Below are 27094 nucleotides of genomic sequence, written 5' to 3'. Positions count from 1 at the left end.
TTGGTTGTCTCGGGAGGTTTTCATATCTGAGTGACTCCTATTTTAAAGATAAGAAGCAGATGGGACTTAGTAAACTTTTAGCCAACATTCCAATGATGCATTTACATGCCGGAGTTGAAAGTCGGCGGGCACCTTGAATATCTAAAAGTCACTGCGCTACAGCGATGATGAAGATAAACCTAAATAAGCCTCTCAGATAAAACCTGACTGGAACCCTCACGACATCCCCATTTAATGTATTCCCTCTACATTCCCTGAGATATATTATCAAGCCCTCCTTATTGTGGCGGTGATAAATGCAGCACGCATTACCTCCACCAAATGTGTTTCTCCTATTTCCACAATAAAGGCACCTTACTTTCTTCTGACCTTCAGCTGGGTTGCAAAGCCAGCACAAAATATGCATTTAGAAGAAGCAGCAGCGGGAACATACGAGTTCCTGTAGCAGATTGCTTTCCTTTGTACGGCAACATGCAAGAACATGCATCACTGTCCGCCTCCAACAAACCACTAATATGCACCAAATATTAAGTAGGATCAGCAAATAAATATATGGAGTCGGGCGAGTCGGGTGACACATGTTGGCCATTTGCATGGAGCTCCTCTGTCACGTCGTTAGTCGACTTTCTCAACCGAGACGTCAGAAGGGTCGGATATTTGCAGCGGGATCGGTCGAGGAAATCTGTCAGATGTTTATCCATGTGCGAGTGTTTAAAGAAAAAAAAGTTCCTCACGTTCTGGAGTCAGATGAAACTGAGGTGAGGACGTCATTTGTATCTTCTCATGTTTCTTAGAAGTTCATTAGAAGATCGATTCAAACCATTGTGTTCTCTAGTCAAGGCCTTTTCGCTTTCAAACTCACTGCGTGACTTCAGGGAGAGCGTCCAAACACCAATCTGGACATAAATGAGTAAAAAGAAACTACTCTCCTTTATTAACCCCCTCAGGAACATTAGAGATTCGTACAAGACCTCCGCTGGTGGCGTTTAGTGTATCGAGCATGTCGCCATTCCCTTCTAATAGCGTCGGGTCATCAAGCAGCGCTCGGAATGGAAAACACGGTATTGATTTGAAAATGTCTTCTGTTATTTTTAAAGCTTCCATTTTTTTTTTTTTCCCGAGGGGGGCGGGGTCTAAGTCAGCAGAGCCTCAGGTAATACGGGTTTATAAAACAACCTAGTGATCGGTGTTTCTTGTGTGTGTCCATGCATGTATCAGATTTTGTCGGGTGCAGAATACATACGAGGCGGCGGGAGAGTCGTATAGCTCGCCAAGTGCGGCCAATAAAGTATAATTCATGAGTGTTACAGTGCCCGTGGATAGTAGTCATTACTCTTGTGTTGGTGTGTGTGTTGTATATCAGGGCTCAAAACAACAGCCTTCATCGCTATATTGATTGCCTGACATCTGATTTTTTTTTTTCTCGGGGAGAGCGAAAAAGTGGAAAAGATGGATGATGTCAGAGAAGTGGAAAAACAGCTCTATGTCTTAATAGCGCCATGTGTGAGACACGTCTATATTGTTTCGGCGGTGGGGAGCTGGACGCCAGCGGAGTACCGGTTCAGGCCCATTTCCCCCGTCAGAGTCGAAATCCAATCTTGAGGCCGGCGTGATGTACAGTACAGTATCCCGTGTTGTTCTTCCAAACGGACAGTGCGGCGCATTGTTTTTATGCTCGTCAGCAGAAAAATTCCTCGCTGAGGCCACAGTTGCTTCTCTGTGGACACGCCGCTAATGCGGTGCATGTGAGAGAACATTTTCATGTGATCGCCATCCATCTTTTTCAGCGAAGAACCCTAACGCGAGCTCGCCTGAAGCTTTTTGAAAGAAAGTTGTAAGAAAGCCGAGCAGTCATAAATATTGGGACACCTCATGACACTCTTGGAGAGTTTCTATGGGGTATTAATTGTAATATTTTTTGCTTTGAGGGGCATTTTGATAAAGATGTGGTGGACTGCTTAAAATATATATATTTTTTTGTTCTGTCTGTTGGACTTTTTGTCCATTCACCAAGATCAGGTGTCAAACTTAAGGCCCGGGGGCCAGATACGGCCCACCACATCATTTTATATGGCCCGCGAAGACAAATTGTGCATCAAATTCGTGTGTCATTACTAGAATTGCAAATTGTCTTCACTTTTTAATAATATGATGATTTGAAAATGAGTTATTTGTCAGTTTATTTAGTTTTTACTGTATATAATATGAGGTGCTCATACATTTGGGTTGACAGTCATGATGACCTTCCGAAAGAAGCTATGGCTACAATGCGGCCCGCGAAAAAAAATGAGTTTGACACCCCTGACCAAGAGGAACATTTGTGAGGTCACCATCTTGGATGGATGTCAGGTCAGGTGTCCTTTGTCACCACAGTGTATGCTGTAAGCATGGCAACGAGAAATAATCTCATCAAAATCTGCCAAAATCACTAAAATCATCCTTTTGAAGTTTTCACAAACTTGTCCAGCTGTCAGATGCTTTTTCAGCCACTACGAAATACCCTTTTTTTTTTTTTTTTTGGACTATACGCTCGATTTTCCCTGCCATATGGCCCTGAAAGAGGTCCTGGAGGGATGCAACCTTGGAGCCAGAACACGCACCTTAAAGACGGTTCCTGCATTACTATCACGGCATCCTGCCCAGTTGTAATTGTGATTCAGTACGACGCCGCTTGATGTATCCCTCGAGAGAAATTAAAATCCATGTGCGTGCGAGTTGTATTTTTGGCCTGATTAGAAGTCAAACGGCAGCCATAGGTCACCGCGGCGGCTTCCATTCGAGAACTCTCGTTGAATTAGTCGCTAGAAAAGTACTAATCCGCTCCGATATAATTGCCGCCGTGCGCTTTGCTTCCAAAAGGGCAGCGGGCGGATTGTTTTTTAGCATCAAAATGTGTTCTGTGTCGCCCTGCTGACTTTTCTCACATCAGCACTCATTCAATCTTTCTTTATTCCGTCAAGCTCCTCACGGACCGCTCGTGAACTTGATGGAACCTCAGATTTTTATGCAGGCGCCTGATATACAGCCGTATTAAAGAGGGGCGCTTTCCGTTGGACGAGCGCGGTTTAATCTAAATCTAAAGATATGACTCCCCGGAGGCCTCCGCTGTAATCATGTCGGACTGACGACGGAGCTTCGCCGTCACTCTCTCTCCATCTCATTTGATCATCATCTGCATTGCAATTATTTTGCAGATTTGGATGCTACCGTCGCGAGGTTATGTTGCTTACATCACGTTTTTTCAGTTCGTAAAACACAAATCTCAGTGATTAAATTACAGACGATCCCTCTTACAATAAATGAATTTTAACGCACGTGCCAATATTGTAAAGTCACTTTATATTACGTAATCAAGCAGTCACGCTAATTGCGTAATAGGCTTCCTTGCTGTCGACTCTCATTTGCATATTTACACTCGTCTTAATAAGATCTACGTGGACCCTCCCTCGATATCATCGATTTATTTATTCTCTTGGACTCGATCTAAATTCCCAATCAGTGATCGGGAAAGGATTGGAGTAATGTCACGGCCTTGGAGGAGTAAACAAGTGTCCGTGTGTGTTTGAAAGGAAAGAGAAGTCCATTTGCAGTGCCATTTAAATTTTCTGAGCGGGACAAAAGAATGGGAGAATTCTTAGAAATTAGATGTGGAAGGACTCAAGATGCGTTTTAAAAGCAATTGAAGCCGCAAGGCTATTTCTTCTCTGGCCTCTCTGCAATGATGCAGAATAATGAAAATAAGTGTGTCCATTAGGCAAGTTAATCTGATTTGCTCGATGTTTTCATCCCAGACTGAAGGTCCCTTGTTTTTTTTGGCTCTTTTTATAAGTACTCCGGAGGGGCTCTCACACACTCACGCACACACACACACATGTTTTCATTGCTTCAGGGGGTACGTTTTCATCGATTCACATCAATTTCCTCGGGACTTGCCCAAACCGTAATGATTGAAAGTGTATTCATTGTTGTTTGCAAACACTTTTTATGCTGCATCCACAAAGCAGCCAATTATAGTGACACCATTCCATTCAGGGCATGTCACCATTTACAACCAAAGGCGGATAATGATAATAATAGATAGAACCCAGTGTACTTTTGGACCGCCCGCAGATTGAAAGCCTTTTGTTATCCTGAAATTGGCTGATTTACTTGCAGATGTATATCAGTTTAACATTTCAGTATGCGTCACCAAAATGGGTCCTGGCGGCAGATGACATCCACTGAGGCTATATGTGCATCATGGGGTCACTCCAACCTCATTTATTAACCCCGCAGTGATTTTTAAACCACATCATCTTTTAATCAAGAGAAAAGTAGTTTTTGCAACAAGTCTTTCCTCTGTTTTTGTATCAAGAGTCCATTTTGTAGGCTTCAGATAAGAGTTTGATTTCTTTTGTGGCTACGTTTGCAACTCAAATCTTCTCTTTCATTGATTTGAATGGAAATGGCATTAATCTATTCCAGCGTGATAAAAAAAGTTTTTTTTTTAAATGGACGATAACTCAATAATAGTCCATTTTTTAAAACTAATAATTAAATACAAATTAATGAGTTTGTACATCACGATTAATTGTGACTCCTGTTGTGTGCGACTTGGCCATTGGGGGCAGTATAGTGCAGTTCTGAAGAGATAAACGTAGAAGACTTTCACAACTACTGTGATTCAGAAAGTTGCAGTAATATTTGTCGTTTTTTTTCACAAATATAAAATATATATCTGTGAGTATTAGTATAGTTTTTGTAGCTTTAGTTCAAATATTAATTGCTTAGAGACGTTTTGCATGGTGTATTTACGTTAAGCTAGCCCAAAGCAGGTTTGTGTGTTTGTTTGTGTAGCACAATATCTATTTCTTTGCTAGGCTGTGTAGTGTGAGTCTAGTTTGGCGCTTACGCACAGAGCTGCATCTCCCCACTGTTCTTTCTCCTCCATTCACCCATGCCTCTTTTCACCAAAACAACACAGGACTCTTCTCAGCCGCCAGCAGAAAGAGCAAAATTTACAAGAGGAGCACAGTGGATGAGTAGCGCTGTTGTGTTGCAGCTGAACAGGACCCTTTGACTGCAAAACCAAAGGTCAGGGCACGGCTCCCGAAGCCTGCGGGCCTCTTTGCTTGCTTGTGTGTCCCAAAGTGTTTGTGCGTGTATTTACGCTCCTCCACAGTGTGTGTGCGTTTCGGGGGTGCATAAAGCTCAGCCTGTTAAAATTACAGCTAATTTGCTGCCATATTGTGTTTGATTTCGATTTTTTTGTGGCACATGACAGTCTCATGACAAAACAGCATGTGGGCAAGTCTGTTTATACGCATCGTAAACTTTGGGTGTCAAGTGCGCGTGCATGATGATGAACACTTGGCCTTTGTGTTGTGATTGGCATGGAGATGTTCCTGTAGTGGAGGAAAATCAGATCAATCATTTCCAGTCATGTGTATTATTTACATTCATTATTTTGTCAATTTAGAATAATGCACAAAATATTTTGGATTCAACACTTGCAGCTATTTGTAACCTTGATATGGGATAAGACAGATGTGCAAGGTGCCACCCACCTTGAGGACTCTGGAGGACATCAAACCTATAACCGTTTAGTTATTAAATATCCACATGACCGCCTGAGTGATAGCTACATCCAAAGCGGGACATAACATTTAGAAATGCGTGATGCACTTGGGCTTCTATAGAAAGTCAATTGGGTGAAAAAGCATTAAGGAGGCTCGGATGGCTTTCGAGACGCGACAATTGATGCTGCGCTGTGAAGTAGTGAGCGAAGAAATGAACATCTAGGTCATAGGCAGACGTCGTGGCGCTGTTAACTACCAAATAAATCCCGACACACTTTTGTGAGTGACAACACACTTTCAAGCTCGGGGCGGAACATCAAAACATCATTTGCGGTCCTGCTGAAGAGAAGCTGGGGGGGGGGGGGTGTTTGGGAAGACGCGAAGACGCAAGTGTTTCATCGTCAGTCTCCAAAAGGTGCAAGTCGGTAATGGGTGCTATCCGCCTTCAAACGTTGCCCGTCATCACGACAGTCAGCGCCTTGCTACGCGAGGTCAAAGGTCAACCTCTAAGGGCCTGAAATCACGCCAGGTTGCACTTAAATAAATAAATAATGTCTCCCATCCCAATCCTTTCCTTTTACCCACTTGATTCCTTTTTGAACGCAACGTTTAGGAACCTCTCGGTGATATACGAAGCCGGTGGCAAGGTGAGAGTCCCCCGTCCCTTCTTAATTCAGTCCTCCTGGCTGAGTGCACTGGCACTAGAGCACTGATGGATGACGCAAGGCTCATTAGGAAAAGACAACAAAATCAATAGAGCAAGCACAGAGGTGTCAGCGCTTCACACACACCAGAAAAAAAACGAAAAAAAACACACTGATAGTCTTTTCACCAACTGAAGCGTGTGTGAAATTTGGGCATTCAAGTGTGCGTCCGTTACGGTGTGAGTGATTGATGCTGATGGACACTTCATGGATAATGGATAGAATGTAATATACGACGGGGCGCCTCCTTGTTTGCGCCAGACATAGAAAGGATAACCGTGGTGGGTGAAAAGAAGGAGGCAGACGCCGGGTTTTGCTTCACAAAGTGTGACGGCTTTCTCCAAAGCGTGATATTGGAAAAAAAATGACAAAAGTCATTGTTGCAGATTGACGGTGTGCTTACACATCCGCTTGTGTTTGTGTGACACTGACAGACTTCCTCGGTGCGCCGATATCCCAACTTGCAAAAAAATGTACCCTCTTCACCTTCAGTTAACTTTATATCATCCGCAAGTACCGTATTTTCCGCACTATAAGGCGCACCGGATTATAAGGCGCACCTTCAATGAATGGCCCATTTTAAAACTTTGTCCATATATAAAATATATACATTTGGTCCGCAGGCCGGACTTTGGACACGCCTGCTGTAGTGACTCAATATTGGTCCATATATAAGGCGCACTGGATTATAAGGCGCACTGTCGTCTTTTGAGGAAATTTGAGGTTTTTAGGTGCGCCTTATAGTGGAAAATACAGTAGATAAAAAGTCAATTTAAAGGGAATGAGCGTAGCCAAGAGTCAAATCGGTTGTGTTCACTCCCACAACGGCGCAGATGCCCATTGGCACGTTGCGCTAGTTACTTCCTGCTTGCTATGATCGCCATTTTATTTTAATGTTCCATTTATGTCAATAAGGCTCCCAGTAGCTTATATTGTGGAGCACTGTGTCATTTAACTTTAATATGTATCATATTCATCTTAAACACAATTTAAAATTCGTTTTGTACAATTTGACCATTTTTTTGTGCTTAACTACTTTAGTGTGCACTTTTTGGGGTGGTGGGGGGAAGTGGATTTGAGGTGATAAAAAGCATGTGCTTATCTGCAGGATGAAGGTGGCAATTTTATGATAGCACACACGGCTGAGCCGCCGGCTGCGGTAGGCGACCGGGGTAAAGATATTGCTTCACAGTTTGCTGTTTGCGGCCTCATACGCCACGCATATCTTCCTGTGCGAGCCTCTGCACTCGGCTGTTGATTTCCCAGTTTGACTACAAGCGCCTGGGCAGCAGACAGCAGACTGTTACACTCCTCCACTTCATTCCCCTGCAAAAAAAAAACTTCATATCGTCCTCTCTTTCTGCTCGCATATGGACTGGTGGCAATGGCATTCCAGAGTAAAGTTCATTCAATGGATCTTCACTCTCCTCCACTAAGAGCGCAGTAATTGAATTGAAATCAAACTTAATTGGATTGCTGAAGGAATGTCAGTGAACAGTGCACGTCTTCCTGGGAAGGAGATGTACAGCTCAGGTCAGATTGTGCCTGTGTGTGTGATGAGGTGACACTCAATGACGATAAATTAGATTAGACTAATCATTTTCACCATGAGGGCCGCCGTGTGCGGCTACGGCTTGGACGAGGGCGTCGGGAACATGCTGACGCTCAGCAGAGGCCGGGCCGGCGCTCACCATCACACGTCAAGTTAACTTCCTGTACAAGAGCAACTTTCTTTTCTACTTCCATATATATTGTATTATCACTGGAGAAATACAAACCCCTACTGTACCGTGTTTTCCATACTATAAGGCGCACCTAAAAACCCGAAAAATTCTCAAAAGACGAAAGTGCGCCTTATAGTCCAGTGCGCCTTATAGTCCGGAAAATACGGTATATTCAAAAGAGCCTACTTTCTAATAAACTTCCATGGATTCATTTTTTTTCCTCCTCATCAGATAGTTTGACTTCCAATCTTATTATTTCAACTGGCCAATTTTCATTCGACCGAAAGCGTCGGGAGTATCCCATGGGTCCACGCTACACATGTATTCTTGAATTTCTGCGAGAGAAGTAACTTCTCTTCTCCCTAAAGCCTTTTTTTTTTTTCTTCATCAGAACTTGTTTCGGACTTCATTTTAGCTGTAGGCTCCGACAGGACTCCAATTAGATGGACGATGGAATTAATGAAATCTGTCTATCTTCTCCTCCTTCTCTTGCTCTATTTATCCCGGTGCTCAGGGGGACACTCGGTCTGGATTCAGTCAGCTCGGTGGCTTATCTCCTTCTTACTAAATTAAATATGTGTAATTGATGGTTTCATAAACAGAGCTAACCTTGCCAGGAGCAATCGGGAAGCGCCACTGAGGACATCCCTGTGAATATGGATTGCGTCAGAAAAAGAGTCCACCTTTTAGTTTCTTCCCCACGTCGTATTAGGAAATAGAAAAATAACAATTCCAGCTGCAATTGTTTTCTTTTTAGGGTCATGATGTCTCCTGCCAGTACGCTGTGTTGCTTGTTATAATTTTACACTCACAAGAAGTTCCCTCATTCTTCCCCCGCTTTTATTGTTTGCATGCAAGCTCTCTGTGAAGAGGCTCGGACAAAGCAAAAAACTTGACTGAACAGCGTTTTCAAAATTGATAATTACAAACATGGAGAATTCTGTGAATTTTTCCATTTATAACTCAAACACAACTGCTATGCTAATGGAAATTAGCACAGATGCTATTTCAAATCACATAGAGCAGCAACCCAAACAAACCGAGTAATACTACTCAAAGGGAGTCAAACTCGTTCGTGCCAGATTGCATGAGACAAGGGCCTCACCTCCGACAGCCTCAAAAGCTGCCATCTACATAATGAATGCATAGAAAAGCTTATACACATTTTTTTCCACAGCCCCGCTATCAATAACACAGACATATCCATTAGTGTGAAAGAGCCTAGTGTGGGGCAAACACTCCCTCTAGCATTTAAACAAATCTCCACAGGGACTCATTCTCCCAGACTCCCCTGGGGTGGGAACACACACCGATGTTGGTCCATATACTGTACTACTGGGATTCAATTCTTGGAGAGGAGAAAGAGACACAACACACACATCAGGAATCACGTTTGCTCTACTCATGTGGGCCGGGATATTTAAATTAATGAGTGAGATTGAGAGATGAAAAATGGCTAGGCAGAGGCTCTGACTTTGAGTAATGCTAGTAATTGGAAGGAAACATATAGGAATGCATGGATTAACAAATGCACGTTTTTCAAAACACACATTGCTTGGAGTGTCGTCATCCGACTGAAGTTGTAGTACAAACTTGCAATCTTCAGCGCAACTCGTGATATTTTGGCCAAATACTTGTTTACGTCTTCCCGATGTGCTGTCAATTTATCAAGCCCCAGTGAAGCTTATACCTTCTGTTAGCGTGTTACGATCCTATAGCCTTGCCCTGATTTATCGGCTGTCTGGCCGCAGCACTCTCTTGTGTGTTTAGGTGCTAATTAGAGAACAACACACCAGCACGCATGCACGCACACAAGCGTGCAAGGCGCACGCGTACGGTGCGACCGCAAGCTCACAGGTGATAGAGGCGGTGCTTTATCACCAGAGAAAAGTGGGTGTTGCGCCAAAAGAGGGCCTTAAATTACTAGTGACACCTCAAACAAGCCTCAACCGCACACACACTCGGAACCACACGCACACAAACACACACAAATACACACATTTGTACAGAATATTAACCAGTAAAAAAAAATATATATATATATATATATATATATATATATATATATATATATATATATATATATATTTTTTTTTTTTTTTTTTTTTTTTAGGTGCGCCTTATAGTACGGAAAATACGGTGTAAATATATATATATAATACGGCTGGCTAGCTCAATCAGTCAGCCGTATTATATATATATATTTACACCGTATTTTCCGTTTTTTTTAGGTGCGCCTTATAGTACGGAAAATACGGTGTAAATATATATATATAATACGGCTGACTGATTGAGCTAGCCAGCCGTATTATATATATATATTTACACCGTATTTTCCGTACTATAAGGCGCACCTAAAAACCTCCAAATGTTCTCAAAAGCCGACAGTGCGCCTTATAATCAGGTGCGCCTTATATATGGACCAATATTGAGCCACTACAGGAGGCGCGTCCAAAGTCCGGCCCGCGGGCCAAATGTATATGCCTTATATATGGACAAAGTTTTAAAATGGGCCATTCATTGAAGGTGCGCCTTATAATCCAGCACGCCTTATATATGGACAAAATTTTAAAATGGGCCATTCATTGAAGGTGCGCCTTATAATCCGGTGCGGTTTATAGTGCCGAAAATACGGTAATATAGAGTAAATGAAATAAATAAAAATAAATAAATTATATATATATATTAGTTGCTTTTTCAGTCCTCACTATGACCATCTGACTTTGCTCTATTTGACTGACCAAGTCCGTAGTAATCCCCCCAACCCCAGCAATCTGGAATGCCCAAGAGGGAAAAGTGCACTGCATCACTCCATAAATGTATGAGTGTCCAAAATGAAGAGGCGCTGAGAAATGTGTGGGCAGCAGACTGGGAAGCATGGCCAAGCTTACTAACAGGATTGAAGGGGGGGGGAAGGACAGGGAGTGATGGAGGTGGAGAGGCTCAGGTTTAAAGGATGAATTGCAGAGGTGCGAGGAGGTTCATGTGGAAAATTGTGAATAGAGGTGTCATTAGATGATTTTCTATCTTTTATTTTGATTCATACCTTGATAGTCTCAATTTAGCATCCCTTGACACTGCTTTTTTTTTACGTTGGTGTTATAAGATAGACGGGTAAACTCATTAAAGTGACGAGTGACAGTTCATATTCGTTTGATTATAATCGACTCACATAATTATGGTGCAGTTGGGAAATAAGGCCACCCACAAATAAATCAATAACAGTCGATGGATTATATACGTATAGTTTGCGGTTGGTAAGAAGACTTGTTGAGTCCCAGAAGGTCAAAGAGAGCCATGAGGGATATTTAATGAAAGGTTCCTTTTTCCTCTTTATTCTCCTTCCTTTCTGGAATGATGTACATTGGTTCTCCCCCCCCCCCGCCTCTTTCAATCCTTCAATGACTTGAAATGACTACGGGGAAAGTTATGCGGAGTTCAGGTGGAGTTCAGACGCAGACCTGCTCGCCCCTTCTTCTCTAGCCGCCTCTCCGTAAGCCGACATGTGAAAATCTCCCTCGGCTTCCTCTTGACATGGGATCAGCTGAAAGCCCCCCATGAATGGCAATCGCCATTCAGTCTCCACCGAGGCTCGGACTCGAGATGCTTCTGCAACATTTATTTTTGTTGGTGCAGTGGTGGCAAAAAAAAAACTCCAGATACGAACTACCAAGAAATCTACACAAGCTAATCAATTGCTCATCAGGACAACATGACATCAGGGTGTAATTGCAGAGACAGGATTTTTTCAGGGACTTCTTCCATGTAGCTCGCCCTTGCCCCCTAGTGGACTAGCACTTAATTGCACTGGTAAAATGCATGTCAGTGTGGGTCAACGTGGGTGTGACACTGCCAAAGAACTGTCTCTCTCCTCCACGAGCATCCTGTAATCTTCCTGACACATCCAAGACCCACCCCCCCCCTCCCCCCTTGCCCATCACACCCCACCGTGTGCCTCACTGTAACGATCCTTATTAGGCAGCCTGCGACGAGTGAGATTTCATTAGGTCGTGCGCTGCACATTTGCATGTGCACTCGTATGTGCTTGTGTGATCAGTGTATAATCTATGTGACACCAGCCAGCCGAGAGAGAGACGCACGAGGGATGAGATTTACTGGACAAACACAGCCAAACGATTGGGTAGAGCGCCTCGTTGTCACGATGAGCGAGTGGAGCAGTCAGCGAGGCCTTAAATAAATATATTTTTGCAGATCAAACATGGAGAATACAATCAGAATAAAGTTTTCAGACCACTTTATATAATCGTAAAGAAAATTTTTTGACTTCGAGTGTGAGTATTTTTTTGCAACATCTGGTTAATGTAGGAATGTCACGAGCACCAACTGTCAATTTTATCTTCGATACTCTTGAAAGTTCCACGCCACAACTTTTTATCATTTTATTTCAAGTCAGGCTTTTAATTTGACAACATTCTCTCTCATCCATATCTTCCCATTCCGCGCTCACTCGTCGGCCCTCTATCATATCGCGCGGCGTTTCCGAACCAATAAACGGAGGCACTCTGCTGGAGAAATGTATTTATCTTTCACATAAACTCCATTCCGGTCTCTCTCCAGTAGTTCTCCCTGGCACTTAATTTCTATTAATGGTTCTGCAACTGGCGCTCAAATCCAATACACCGCCAGTGAGGGAGCGCACATGGGGGAAATATGCATAGGCAATTATCCACAGTAATGTGCACCGTCCAAAACCATGCATCTGTGCTCATTGTGTGTTCCGGGGAAACACCACGACCACATGCAGGCGTATATTAAAGGTGGGAAACGTGAGGATAGGGGAAGTAGAAAGCCTTGTGATATTAGTGGAGCGACGATTTGTATACATGGCGTTTTATAAATGAGGAAAAATGGTGATGCGCCGACCACTTATGTGCTGGGGAAATTGTTATTATTTTAAGAAATCCATATTCAATCTTCATGTTGGGTAAATAAGAATAATTCAGCATTCCACTTGGAATAAAAAAAAAGTTTTTTATTTAGTAAACTCGGCAACAGAATTCGCTCCCATGTTTATGTAGCCACTTGTTGCTAGGCAGGGTTCGTAGAGTTAAATCTCAGCGGCACCACTGGCCTATAAAACTGTTGGCATATGCGAGAATGTCAAACTGCAGGCTGAAACTGCACACACGCTTGCAAATTAGTCCCAAAATAACACTATAATATTTTGAGACATGTTTTTTTAACACATTCCCTTCACAAATGAAATGTGCATTAAATACATACAATTAAGTTTAAATCTAGTAACACCTCAGCGATTTTTTTTTTTTTTTTTTTTTAACAGAAGTGATTACCTTAGCTGGTAAAGACACAATCTATAACGAGAAAATTATTTTCACAATATTTACCATTTTTGTTGTTATTTCCTGAAGATATCTCAGTTTTATTCCTAAAAAGTACATTTTAATATTTTCGTAAGATGCAATTCCATGAACACTGCTAAAAAATTTCATATTTTTAAAGTTTGATGTCCTGCAACATTCTTCTAATGTAAAATATACGCAGCGACTCAATAAAGTTTGCATGAAAGTGTAAGAAAGATTCATTACCATCTGCAAAGGTCAAGGGGTGCAAATATTTGACCCTCTTCGGCCCACTATCAGGTCGCGCCGCTAATCATCGTCAACATTGCGTGTGAACTCCTCGACCGGGTGATAGTAACATTTTACCCGCGCTATTGTACCCGGAGAGGCCTCCGATATCTGACTGCTTATAGATATAACACAGCTCAGTGGGACAATGACAGGAGACCAATAACGGGCTCCTGGCCTTGTAAAGCTTCCATCTGCAGAAGAAATACAAAACAAATAAACCCGGAGGAGCTCGCACACACAAGCCTATTAGAGTGGCCGTAATGATACGGTGGAGTGTTTTCAAATACACCGTGGTGTGTTAAACTTTTATAGGCAGGGGTCAGTGATGAGGTGGGCTCAGATATGATGGGATGAGGCCTAATATGTTGTTTTATTGATACTAGGTGTGTGATTGTGTGTCTATGTGTGATGGTCGGATATATCTTTCATGCATGTCCCGTGTGGGATTTTCACTTTTTCTGTGCGGTCTTGCTTATCGGATCCCCGTGCTTTCTCTAAAACGTTAAATGTTATGGACGACAGGCGGTGACCCCCCCACGCCACTTGTGACCCCTCCCTCCCCTGTTACGCTTTGCATCCAATCATCTTCTTTTTTTTATAACCCATCCATTGTGTCCTATAAAAAAAAGCAATGTATTTTTTTGGCACCAGCAGAAAAACAAAAATTCTTTACTGTTGTTTGTTTGCTCACAAAAAGACAAATTCAAGTTTCACAATAGATTTGTTCAGCGCTACTCGGAAAAATGTGCGTTTCTTTTCACCGCGTAGTTTTTGAAAAATGCAAAGAAAAGAGTAAAAAAAAATGCTCCCTAAGAGACTCAAGCAGACCCAGTGAGCGAAATACAACACATTAATAATTTGCAATATATTTGTTAGTTTTTTTTCCGCATGAACCCGTGCCGGTCTGGTCGGCTGTGTGTCAGCATGTGTGCGTTCAAAGCAAGCCTGAGGGAAAGGAGACTCCAACCGGCCCGCTCCATCCCAGAGCTAAATTACACAAGCCAGCCGTGATTTCATGCTTGACTTCTTTACTTTTCCCTTCCCTGCCCTGCTCTCCTCCTTCTCTGTCTCATTTACCTCCGCTTTAACCCCGCGTGGATCTTATCTGGTTAAGGAGCAAAAAAGAGGTGAACCACGTATGAATATTTCATCTGTGTTTGCATTAGCATTTTCTCCACAGATTTCATTGTTTTATGTATAAAACATGCGGCGTCATGGCACCCCTTTGCACCCGGGTCGTAGCCCTTGCGCCCCGAATCACAAGCCTTCACCTATGTGTGTGTTTTACGTGTACGTTGATGGACCTACGTTTTGCGGGGGTGCACGAGGAGCCAGGGGTTAGAGCGAGGCTAACACCGGCTCATCCTTCCTCTTTCGCGCACACTCCTCCGCCCTCAGGCTGGATTAGAAGATGAGGTGGGAGACAGAGTGAGATTGGAAAGGAGAGAAAAATGTGTTGTGAGGAAAGAAGAGATTAAGAGTGAATCTATATGAAAGTCGGTTGCGTTTTGGGGGGGCTGTTGGCTTGGATCCCGGTTTTGATATGCCTTGAGATGATGCGGCCTTCGCAACGGCGCCTTTTTTTTTTTTTTTTGCCAAGGCCGTTTTTCTGTCTGACGGCTCACTTTCTATTTTATCACTTAAATGAGCGGGCGAATATAGAAAACGGGCTCGGCCGGCTGGCCGATTCAATACGCCGCTCAGCAGGTGTATGATGATTCTGGGAAATGGCTGCATGAAGCCATTCTGACCCGACGTCATATCTCTTCTGAGCTTCCGAAAATTGGCTCCTTTAAATGTATAGTTTCTCCAAAAATTACCATAAGAGTCATTTGAACCGGAGAGGCACTGACGGGTAGATCAAATATGAAGAGGCTTGACCCGAGTGGGTGTGAAAATGCTTATTTACCCTCACTGTGTGTGTGTGTGTGTGTGTGTGTGTGTGTGTGTGTGTGCACCTGTGTGTGTGTCCCCAAAGACAGGTTTGCAGGCCAGTACAGGGCCATAAATCATTTGGAGGCTGCACACAAATATACTTTATTTTCTCATTTACATGAATCAGCATAAAATATACTTCAGATGCTCCAAAATGGAAGAAACCAAAATATTGTCCATTTAACGGCTTTTTTTTGTAATGTTTTCTCAAGTGAGAATTGATCCCTATTTTTTTTTTTCAATTTTATAACCAGGAATAATCTTATCTTCCCTTATATATTTCCTTCTCACACTTTGGGTGTGATCTCACATTTAGGCTCGTTCACTCGTGGGAGTTGTACAGAGCATCAAGTATGCAGCACACTTGATTGCACATTAATTTGCACATGGATTGAAACCTGTCTTCCTTTCTGCATAAACATCCCATTTTTAATTTAGCAAGATGACAAACGCCGATTACAGCTGTCACGTCACCGCTAACTAAACAAACAGCAATTTCCTACCTGCGCTTTTTCTGTTTGACCAATTGCTTTGCCTGAAAAATCATTTGGCCGTGTTACACTTTCCCAACCAAAGCAGGTGCCCCCCCCCCCCCCCGCCCCCCCTTCGCACACCTCCCACACACACATCAGACATCAGTGAATCCTCACCAAGATGAAAGTTGGTGTGTTGTGTTACTTTGAATTAGAGCTACGCTTTCAAAATTCAAAGTATTTGTAATCAAATCTTTGGGGACCGTCTGTTTTGGTCTGGCGCTTCAAGCTGGTTTGTACGTGGATAAATTGACTTTTCTTTTTGGAAAAGTAACAAAACTTCATCCTGAGAGCTGACTCAGAAAGAGCTGAAAGAAACGGAACAATTGTTCATTTTCACGGCAGTTGAACCCACAAAATCGATCCAAATATGCAGCACAACCAAAAATAAAATCATAAAATAAGAATATTTATTGACACTTTAAATATGAACCCGCAAAATAGATCCAAATATGCAGCAAAACAAAAAAAAATCATAAAATAATACTATTTAATGACACTTTCGATATTTTTTTAAATAATTTATATAGATAAAATAAATAAATAAAAATGTAAATACTTTTTAAAAATGCAAAAAAAATGTATTTGATAAATTACATGAATCAGAGCCTTCCTCTGTGATTTCCTCTCTAGTAATAGTTCTAATTCGTGTCTGTCTGCAATTACGCACACGCAACAAGCGAAGTCCATCAATCAATGCGTGCTGATGGCTACGGATAATTCCCCCTCCCTTTTATTTAACCGTGCTTCATAATTCATCTTGGCTTTCAATCATACACAACATATGTTGCGCTGTCGAAATTATTCGTTGCGTATTTTCTCGCCGATGTGACAGCGCGCTGCCACTTATTGGACTTAACTGCTTGACTTAAATGGTGTGAACATTCAAAGTAGTGCATAGGTAATGCATTAGGGAAGGGGAAAGTGTGACATAAGAGTTCCAATTAATAGCTGTGAGGAGTGAAGCTCTATGCTCCAGCTTTAAAAAAATATACAAAAATCGGTAATTTGCTGCATGTTTGCATATTAACAACTCTGACAGCCTCTCAGCAGGGCAGACTTGCTTAGTTATTCGGCGATAATGAGAGCACCTCGCTGTCACACATGCGTAAGAAAAAAATGATTTCTTTTCAACCTATGCGAGGTCTTACTGGATGTGTGGATTAGAAAAAACACATTCTGGAATTTTTTTTGTTTGTGTACAAAATTGTGAGGCTCATCTACCGTATTTTCCGGACTACAAGGCGCACCTAAAAACCTCAAATTTTCTCAAAAGCCGACAGTGCGCCTTATAGTCCGGTGCACCTTATATATGGACCAAATTCCTAAATTTAAACTGGCCCGAAGCATTGTGTCACGAAATCAATCATAAGTGGCCCGCTGAAGACTATGAATCATGAATCAAAAAGACTATGGATCATTATTTTGTGATTATAAAGTCATTTGTTGCATCTGAAGTTGAAATAAAAAAGATAAAAAGGAGAATGATTTGATTTGGATTAAAAATCTGACATGATGCATTAATGGTGCGCCTTATAGTCCGGTGCGCCTTATAGTCCGGAAAATACGGTACATATGAACTCCACCAATTAAATGCTTGTCTGTCATTTTTGTGTTTCAAGTCGACCTTCTGAATCAAATCAAAACTCAGAATACATATGAGTGTTTTTCAACCTGCCTTATTTGTAAACTCCCGCTCTATAAATCAAACCAACTTGAATCCAATCTTTTCATTTTGACAGTCAGTCCACCCAATAAAAATTCAAGCCGCCACCCATCTTGGCTCCTGAACCAATATTTGGCAAAAGCTGCTTCCAGAGGCACTGAGACAAGTTGAACTCCCCAGCCATGAACTTTAATTGACCTCTCTGAGGGGCCGGCTTGGATCTATCATCTTAACAGAGGCGATTCTCAGCCCCCCCCTCCCCCTCCTTCCACATATGTCATGAGAATTGCTCAGTGGTGACACACATAAAACCCACAAAAGTCACACACTGTAGAACTCATTGACTCAACCCAACTTTTTCTACATTGTGACTTGAGTTTCATAATCCGACCCAAAAGTAGAAAGGTTAAACACACTTAAAGAAACCCTGATTGACTGCTAAATGTTAATGACCCCCCGCGGGCAGCACGCCGCTGTATCCTCCCATCACGTTATAGCGCAACGGTTATGCTATAGTGCCTCCGTCTTTGCACGCCACGCGGCGGGGACGGCTTACTGTACAGCTGGCACGCAGCCAGGAGTCCTTCCACTCGATGGTCAGGCAGGGAAATCAATCAAACATGGCTTGTCAGGGCCCTGAATCCATTACGGCGGGGAGAGTGCTGAGGCTTGAATAAACAGCCATGACAAGGAGAGACAATTAGCTTGAATTCGGTAGGTTGTCGGGAGAGCCGCTCGGGGATTTGACGGTCCCGCCTGGCCTAGTTTGGCCCACCTCGACGGAACGGCGTGGCCGCTTTATTGCTGTTAATTCACGAGGCCCTCTCTTGCCGCTCTCTTTACAGCCTAAGCAGGCAAAATCCATTTAAATAAACACCGGCGCCGCACAATGATGACTGAGGTGTTTAAAGGCACTGATGCGGGAATAGCGCACACGCTAACTCGCAACTGGGACCATTAAGACATTTCAAGTTGTGACTCCAACAATGGCCGGCTTCTTCGGATTTATATCCCGCAAGCGATTTCAACATGCTCGCGTACATACGTCTTAATGTAGGCGTAATTTGCACAACCTGCAAAATGAGATCATGCGTTTGGAGTATTGATAAAAAATTTGCAAGGAAAACAAAAGAGGGAGTCATGTCTGCTCATGACTCATATGTGTGAGAACTTTGTTTTCCATGGATCGGCCACGTAATTAACTGCAGGGAAGTTTAATGCTAAGGAGAAAGGTGCCATTTTTTTTTGGAGCATACGATGGCATTATTGTTTTAACATGCATTTTGCTCCTCTTTTGCATATCGCCGCCACCAACAGCGTCTCGGTGGCGCAGCTTGACAGTGACACAAAGCTTCGCATTCGTGAGCATGCATGATAAAGTAAACAGGGGATTATTTGGCAAAAACATCACTCAATAGTGCTGCGAGCTGTCTAAAACTTTACCGGGAGTGCCTTTAGGCTAGGACCATTTATTATTTATATGCTTCTATGAGGGGGAACAAAAAAAACAACAGTTTGAGTATTCATACAGTAGCTGATGAAGACTTTAGTGAGTGTGTAATTCTTCTTTTCATTTCTACATCGGAAAAAAAACCAGCTGTGCGAACTCAAAATGTCAAAACCTATAACATTTTTAGATAGGCAATTTCACTAAATATTTTAGTTTTTGTGCATTTTCAACTTATAAATGTAATCGTCCCCTAACTTAAAATAATCATTAAAAAAATATTTTTTTTCCAGAGTGCTTGAATATTTCAAAAACTACATTTTACTAAGTCATATAAGTAACTTGTGTTTAACTTTGGTTTCCTCTATACCCACCTTTGACCACGTTCGTATAGAAATATTTATATTAAATCCAAACACCATGGTTAATTCATGAAGCTCTCCTTCGGTGGAAATGTTGCGTTTTAAGAGCTGACAGAATTCCTCTCGTAAAATCCAATTTACGTCGCCGACTCGCCCCGGCTCGTAAATCCTCACCTCCAAATACGTGAATGGACCTCTGTGCCGAACCTCCAACAATTTTCACACGCCAACCTCAGGCCAGTAAGAAAATAAGCATGAAGTTTCGCGTGCCATTCTCAAACCCTCGAGGGGGGTCACGGCGAAATACTTGAGTCGACTTTGAGGTTTTGAATGCATTTGTGTCCGTTCCGCACGCATAAAGTCCCAAACGTGGGGTGATTGCATGTCGCAGAGTGCATTCGATCCGTCCCTGCGGGATGCCGTGCTTGAGTGGAAGTCCAGGTGGAGTCCCTAATGCATCGTATATGTGTGCACGCGTGCTAGAATATTCATCGAAAGGCAAGACTATAGTCTGAAAGCATCGGCGTCCACCGCCTATGACACGCATGCACTGTTCTTAGATGGCCTTATTGATTTCCACCGGCAGGGAGAGAGTGAGCGATGGAGCCAAGTGGAAGATTATTCAGAATAACATATATCTCTCAGTGGGAGTCCTTCGTATAGTGAGTGACAGCATCTCAGCTAAATTGTGATGAAATGATTGCTTCACTCTATGCTAAAGCCGCCTCTGTACTCGGCCTCTTCTCCTCTCCGCATGTATGATTCATATAAAGACGTGCGGAGAATTCCTTCAAAGCTCTCACATGTTTATGAGTCCATAACATCTGACGTGTTCATGTTTATGCTCCCAAGCCACATTTGACATTTTCTAGATAGGATAAATCATTAATGATGACCTCAATAGGCGCTCACATCTTTGGCCAGCAGATCAATAAAGTGGTTAGGAGAGTAGGTCAGAGGGTCCCCGGGTGGTGCCTGTCACTATGCGAATGTAAGCGTCTTTCTCGCCAGCCTCCCAAACAGTCGGGAGCAGCACGCCACTGTCAAACATGGCCGCTAATTGGCGGTCAAACGTGACACCGGCAGGATCGCAGCTGCTTTTCGAAGATTTTTTTTTTTATTTTGCCGCTTCAAGCAAATCCCTGGGTGCAAAGCGGTGGGAGTTTCATCCATTATTGATTCCATCCAAAAATGAAAGCAGAAACGCTCAGTGGGGACTGGGCATCTTTTTTGCCCCATGCAGGAAAAAAAATAAATAAACCGTTGACCACCAAACAGACCAGAAAAAGAAATCTTTCACTGGACACTTCATTAGGTACACCTGACTGAATGTTAGGCTGTAATTTACTATGCTGTAATGATATAATATATTCACAGCAATCCTGCTTTGAGAATTGGTATCTATCTAGTACACAGATGATGACATGGTGTTATGTAGTCACTTGCCAAGCTTGGCAGTGTCTCCTCATCTCAGTCCTGCTCAATGATTCAGCTGTGCGGCATTGACCTCCACCTCACCTTGGCAAAAAATCCCCAACCAAATGGACACTTGGCAGCCAGCACACACTCTGGATATAGAAGCGTGTGTCCCCACTAGTGATAACACACACACGTGCACACACACAGTCTCTGGCAGCGGTTGTAATGCTGTGTGAAACAAAGGGGCAGATGGTTGTCAAGTGAGAGCGCCAACACTTGCAAGGCGGTTAAAATATGCATTTGTGTTTGTGTGTAAGCAAGGCAAGTGTATTTGTATAGCACATTTGGAAAAACAAGGTGATTAAAAGTACTTCACATGAAACATAAATGAGTAAATATGTCCTCGCCGATGTCTCTGAGGTAGTTTTAACCAGGTTAATGCATACCCGGCAGCAGCAGGAATATGGTTTCTCCCACTGCTCATCAGTATTTGTTTTGGCCTGTTCTGGCTCGTGTGCCAGAAGTGGGAATAAGAGACCTGAATCTTCTCCATATACCGTAGTTTCCGGACTATAAGGCGCACCGGACTATAAGGCGCACCTTCAATGAATGGCCCATTTTAAAACTTTGTCCTTATATAAGGCGCACTGGACTATAAGACTATAAGACTATTAATGCATCATGTCAGATTTTTAATCCAAATCATTCTCCATTTTATCTTTTTTATTTCAACTTCAGACGCAAGAAATTACTTTATAATCACAAAATAATGATCCATAGTCTTTTTGATTCATGATTCATAGTCTTCAGCGGGCCACTTATGATTGATTTCATGACACAATGCTTCAGGCCAGTTTAAATTTAGGATTTTGGTCCATATATAAGGCGCACCGGACTATAAGGCGCACTGTCGGCTTTTGAGAAAATTCCAGGTTTTTAGGTGCGCCTTATAGTCCGGAAAATACGGTACTCCCTGCACATTCTAATGAGATCCACTACAAGAGGCTGAAGCTTGCGTGTTGCTAACAAAAGGAAAAAAACTGAGGATTAATTTTTAAGGGTCCTCTTGAAATGAAACCATATGAGAGTCACAAATCTCAACCACTCGGATTTAATTGGCCGGCTCACTCCTGTCCTCCATCCAGCGAGCATCACATGAATGAGACTGTCCACTCCATGTCATCGAGCCATTCAACGGCCATCCACTCTAATCCATCCCAAGTCGTTAGCCCTGTCCGCAAGGCTAATCATCATCTCATCTGGCTTCAGTTAGCCAAAGAGCAAGAATGAGACGGTTAAATATTCATGTCTCACCGCGCCGTAATATCCTCCTCAATAATGTTTGAACCTTTTGACCCGAGCTAATCGGCGGTAATCGCGCAGTCACGCTCATCAGTGATCGAGCTGACGTGATGAGCTTGATGAGATTTTGACAGCAAGTCGCACACAGACAAAAACACAACCTGGGATTGTTATTATACATCTGGAACGCACCATGACACTGGCGGTAGGCAACGTTCCTGGAAATTGACATCACTCATTTTCCCCGGAGGCATGTCGCTATGACATCACTCGATTAATGGCGGAACAATTAATTATGACCTATTAGGCGGGTGAATTAGATTAGCTCGTGAAAAAAGAATATATCCATGTGATAATATTACACCAGGATACATTAATGTCTTTTTGGATGAGACAGTCTAATTATAGCTATGATAAATGCCATTTCTCATATGATAATGCGTCTGTACCTCAACAAGGCTATTTGCTACGTTATTGTAATTTGATTATATTGAAAGTCAGTGTGAGAATTCGACATAAGGCAAAGTGACAGCGTGTGGCGCTTTAAATGAAACTTTCATATAGATGAGACGTTTAGCCCCATGCAATATTTGATAGCGGCTATTTAATGCACAAACATGTTATTGTTTTTAAATATGGATGTTGTTATTGCTTCAAAGATGCCTGCAATGATAAATATGACAATGAAGCGTTAATATTTAGTATACATTGCTAAGGGCGATTTAACCGTACATTTAATATGAATTGACAAATGTGTTTTAACTAGACCTACTAGTCTTGTTTTGATTCCCCGGCAAGAAAAAAAAAAAGTTGTCAGAAAAATAAATACTCAAAAAAATTGTGCTTTGTTGCATCCCCCACTGTTGCATATAATGTCTGTTGCATATTTATGCTGTTTTGATTCCCTGGTGTTGCATTGGCGTTTAATGGAAACAACATTTCTGTGTTTCATATCAGATGCACTCGCTGTCCCATTGTGAGGATTGTCACAAACAAAGACGCCCAAGCTGATGGAGCACTCACTTAACCCTCGCTGCATTCTACTGACATCTAGCGGGAGGAAAAGGAACTGCGCTAACTGTGTGTGACCCAGGTGAGGATCTGCGCACACTCAACAGAAACGCACAAAGCTCCCCACTTGCCAATACATCAGCGTATCGATTTACTCGCCGCGACCTTGAACGATCAGACAAGTGGAAGCGCCTCGTCGGGCCTGAAGCCATCCATCGCTCGCCCCCACCCCCCGCTATACTCGTAATGACTTGAGGGGAGACGGCGAGCAAACAGGAGCCCGCTGAGATGGACCTCTGAACCAGTGGGCTCTGCCACAGCCTTATGTTGCGGCCAGCCTCCCCTCTAGGCAACAGTCTGTTGCGGGTAAAGGAGCAGAACTGGGTCAGCCTGTCTGAGATGAGAGCCATGTTTCGTGAGAGGGAAAATAAAAGTAGCCCATGCGCCTAAATGGAGCTTTATGCTTCGCGGGATTATGTAAGGGATATATATGGAATTTAGTGAGTTAAGATGCTAATCAGGTGGATGATGAAAGATGAAGTAAAGTCATACCTGGGGGGGGGCATGAAAACAGGTAGCGAGGGTATTTTAGCATCTAACACATTGATGATGTCATCTTGATGTGAATAGGAGTGAAACAAACACTTTTCAGTGCTATAAATATTTTAGCTGTCCACAACTTGAAAGGCGTATCATGACAGCTTCATTTTTTTATACTGTTTTTTTTTTTTAGCTAAAAGTAAGACTCCTGCAGACAAACACTGTCTGGAAATTCTTTTACCGTATTTTCCAGACTATGAGGCGCACCTAAAAACTTAAAATTTTCTCAAAAGCCGACAGTGCGCCTTATAGTCTGGTGCACCTTATATATGGACCAAATTCCTAATTTTAAACTGGCCCGAAGCATTGTGTCATGAAACCAATCATAAGTGGCCCGCTGAAGACTATAAATCATGACTCAAAAAGACTATGGATCATTATTTTGTGATTATAAAGTAATTTGCTGCGTCTGAAGTTGAAATAAAAAAGATAAAATGGAGAAGGATTTGATTTAGATTAAAAATCTGACATGGTGCAATAATAGTGCGCCTTATAGTCCGGTGCGCCTTATATAAGGACAACGTTTTAAAATGGGCCATTCATTGTAGGTGCGCCTTATAGTCCGGTGCGCCTTATAGTCCGGAAAATACGGTATAGTGCTCATTATATATCCTTACAATATTCTGCAAAATAGAACTTCCTGAAAAATAAGAAGCACACAGCAAATGCATAAAAAATATTTTTTTTTTGGGGCGCAATAATGAGTTGCGCATCACATCTGTACTTTTCATCATAGGATGTGACACTTGATGGCCCATTAGTTCCCAAAGTGCTATTCTGTTCCATGAATTGCTCCCCTTATAGAATATTTAGACTACTCTGTGTGTTTCCCCTCGCTTGTCAACACGACATGCATTATTCATGTTAATGCTCCATTATCTGACGCTCGGCGTGAAGTTACGCACCCGCCGACGGGGTCCCCGCGACCTCCTGAACCCGACGGTGCCGTCGGCGTGCCCTGAGCGTAGCATTAAAAAGCAGACGTTTCATTATGCGAGCGAGCACCTGCCTTTAAGAATTACCTGAACTAGCTTTTTAATTGTGCAGTTAAAAAGGTGTTTGTGAGCCATTTAAGAGCGTTAAAGATAAACCGAGAACATTATGGGGTGTTTTCGGCTATTCACGCATGGGTTTATAGGAAGGGAATGTAAAACAGCCGGATGCTATTGCAAGTTATGGTTTGCGTGGATAAGGAATTTATGTCGCGGTATAAAAGTGTATTACGCCTTTTTATTATAAACAACCTCGATTGAAGTGCCAGCTTGTCAAAAGTACACGCTGGGATCGCCGCCAGTATTTCTACCGAAAAGGATTAGATGAGGGGAAAAAGAAAAAAAGTACCTTTAGTCTTCTCAGTCATCAAATTTATTGTGGATGTGGAAGACGGGTGACGAGCCAATAAATGAAAGGCTTTTCACAGCTAATTAAGATGATGCTAGGAGGTTATTGACAGCGGCTTTATGGGCGGCGGTGACTTGATGCACAGGTTATTTTTAAGATACCAGATGAGCACAATGCATAATTTATCACGGCGTACAATACGTCTCCCGAGTCGCTGAATAAAAGAATAGAAATGATCGGGCTTCGAAATGAGACACATGGAAGAATCGCGAGTGCAATTATGTGGCAGCCAATCAACAGTCAGCATTTACTTCCTGTATCTGACCTTGCTGGACTTGTAACCATGGAAATACTTTTTTTTTTTGACTCAAGCATAGCTGGTCATTGAAAAATATTGTTTTTTCCATCTTGGAAAAAATATTGTCCTGCTTTTTGTGGCTTACTGAGTATATTGTGACACACACCAATTATAATATTCTAATTCCATTGTTTCTATTCACACAACGTGTTGTCTTTTCATTTGACATCTATGACAGTCTGCATATTTAATATGTTTTCAAGAAACGGGCAAATATTTACAGAGCATTTATTGACAGGATGTGAACTGTGTGTTTAGCTACATGAGAGACTCAAATCAGCAGCGTGTGTGTCATTGCAGTTTTGCAACAACAACTCAAAGTGAGCATTAGTGTCCTTGCTCTTGGGTTGGAAATTATCGTCCAGATTTACCTCGAGTCGCTTTTGACCGGCGTGTGCTTGCGTTATTACGGAAGCATGGAAATGAATCAATCTCGCAAGGCCACCGATCGCGTGCATGAAATGTAACCTGATAACTTGGAAATAAAAATGTAGGACTGGGCATCTTCCATGAAGGCGGAAAATGAAAGGAATCAATCTCATGGATGCATGGAAATAACAAAGGGAAATAACATCACAAACACATGTGCGTATGTATATGAGCTTGGCTCATCTGGGGATGGTTATGGAGCCACCTCAAGGCCAGGCAGCGCTTGTCAGAGCTTTTGCATGCACGCAACAATATAAGCGAGCCATCCGGCAGACACGTTTGGAGATTTACGACGAGTCCCCTGATGGGAGAATTTTTTATTGAGGCAAATACGGGTTCGGCAGATAGACAGCGTTATCTGCTGACATGCACACATATCAATTTGAGCTTATATGTGTATTATATTGACGTATTTGTGTTTTTATTGCAGGTGCATGGTGAGTTCTGGCGGCCCGCTTGTTCGGTTCTGGGACGGAAGAGTGTGAGGTAAGCAACGACCATAATAATTTTTTTGATTTTTTTTTTTAATGCATATGTTGCACCATGCAGTGTTGCTTCTGCATGATATAAGTGAGTGTTGTGGTATTTGGAAATGTGGCTTTTTTTTTTGCATCATAAGCACAAACAAAATGACCTTTCCTTTAACAAGAACTGAATGCAGTAATTTTTTTTGTCTTTTTGCTTTGTTATGCATCTGCAGCTTGACAATAATTTTGAAAATATTCCAAACATCTGTCAGTATAATCCAACGCAATTGTAGGGAACCGCAAACGAACCTAACCACACGCTACTCATGGCCACGTGTCATCGCCAAACCAATTTTTGCTTCTCAACATGCTCCTTTTCACACTGGCCGCGCATGTTTTCATGCCCGATTTGAGCATGCTGGCTTTATTACCAAGTATATGTAAGTGCGTAATGCCCTAGAAAAGTGGAAGCGGCGTAAGGCTTTCCTATGAGGATGGAGCCAGATACGCTCCAATGACTGCAAATCATCATGAGACTCACGCTCTTGTGGGAGGAGAAGTCTGAGATTGGCTGGATTTAAAAAAAATAGCTGTACATAAAAATATATTTAAAAAAATTGCTGTAT

At 42.4% G+C, this 27094-nt stretch overlaps 1 long non-coding RNA gene across 3 annotated transcripts in view; it reads left to right on the top strand.

Moving 5' to 3' along the window:
- LOC125986771 (uncharacterized) overlaps positions 1-27094 on the top strand; it is a 127695-nt gene that overhangs the window by 94371 nt on the left and 6230 nt on the right. For 2 of the 3 annotated variants that reach the window (XR_007487768.2, XR_007487766.2), the window contains 2 exons: positions 23220-23355; positions 26432-26487. This is a non-coding gene — a long non-coding RNA (uncharacterized lncRNA). Of the gene's footprint in view, positions 1-4963; positions 5074-23219; positions 23356-26431; positions 26488-27094 lie in introns of all 3 variants that reach the window. The other variant, XR_007487767.2, reaches the window with a different exon arrangement.

This window comes from Syngnathus scovelli, chromosome 19 (assembly GCF_024217435.2).
Source record: "Syngnathus scovelli strain Florida chromosome 19, RoL_Ssco_1.2, whole genome shotgun sequence".
Lineage (NCBI taxonomy): Eukaryota > Metazoa > Chordata > Actinopteri > Syngnathiformes > Syngnathidae > Syngnathus > Syngnathus scovelli.
The sequence above is the reverse complement of the archived record's forward strand: the minus strand, read 5'-3'. Positions and strand labels throughout refer to the sequence as shown.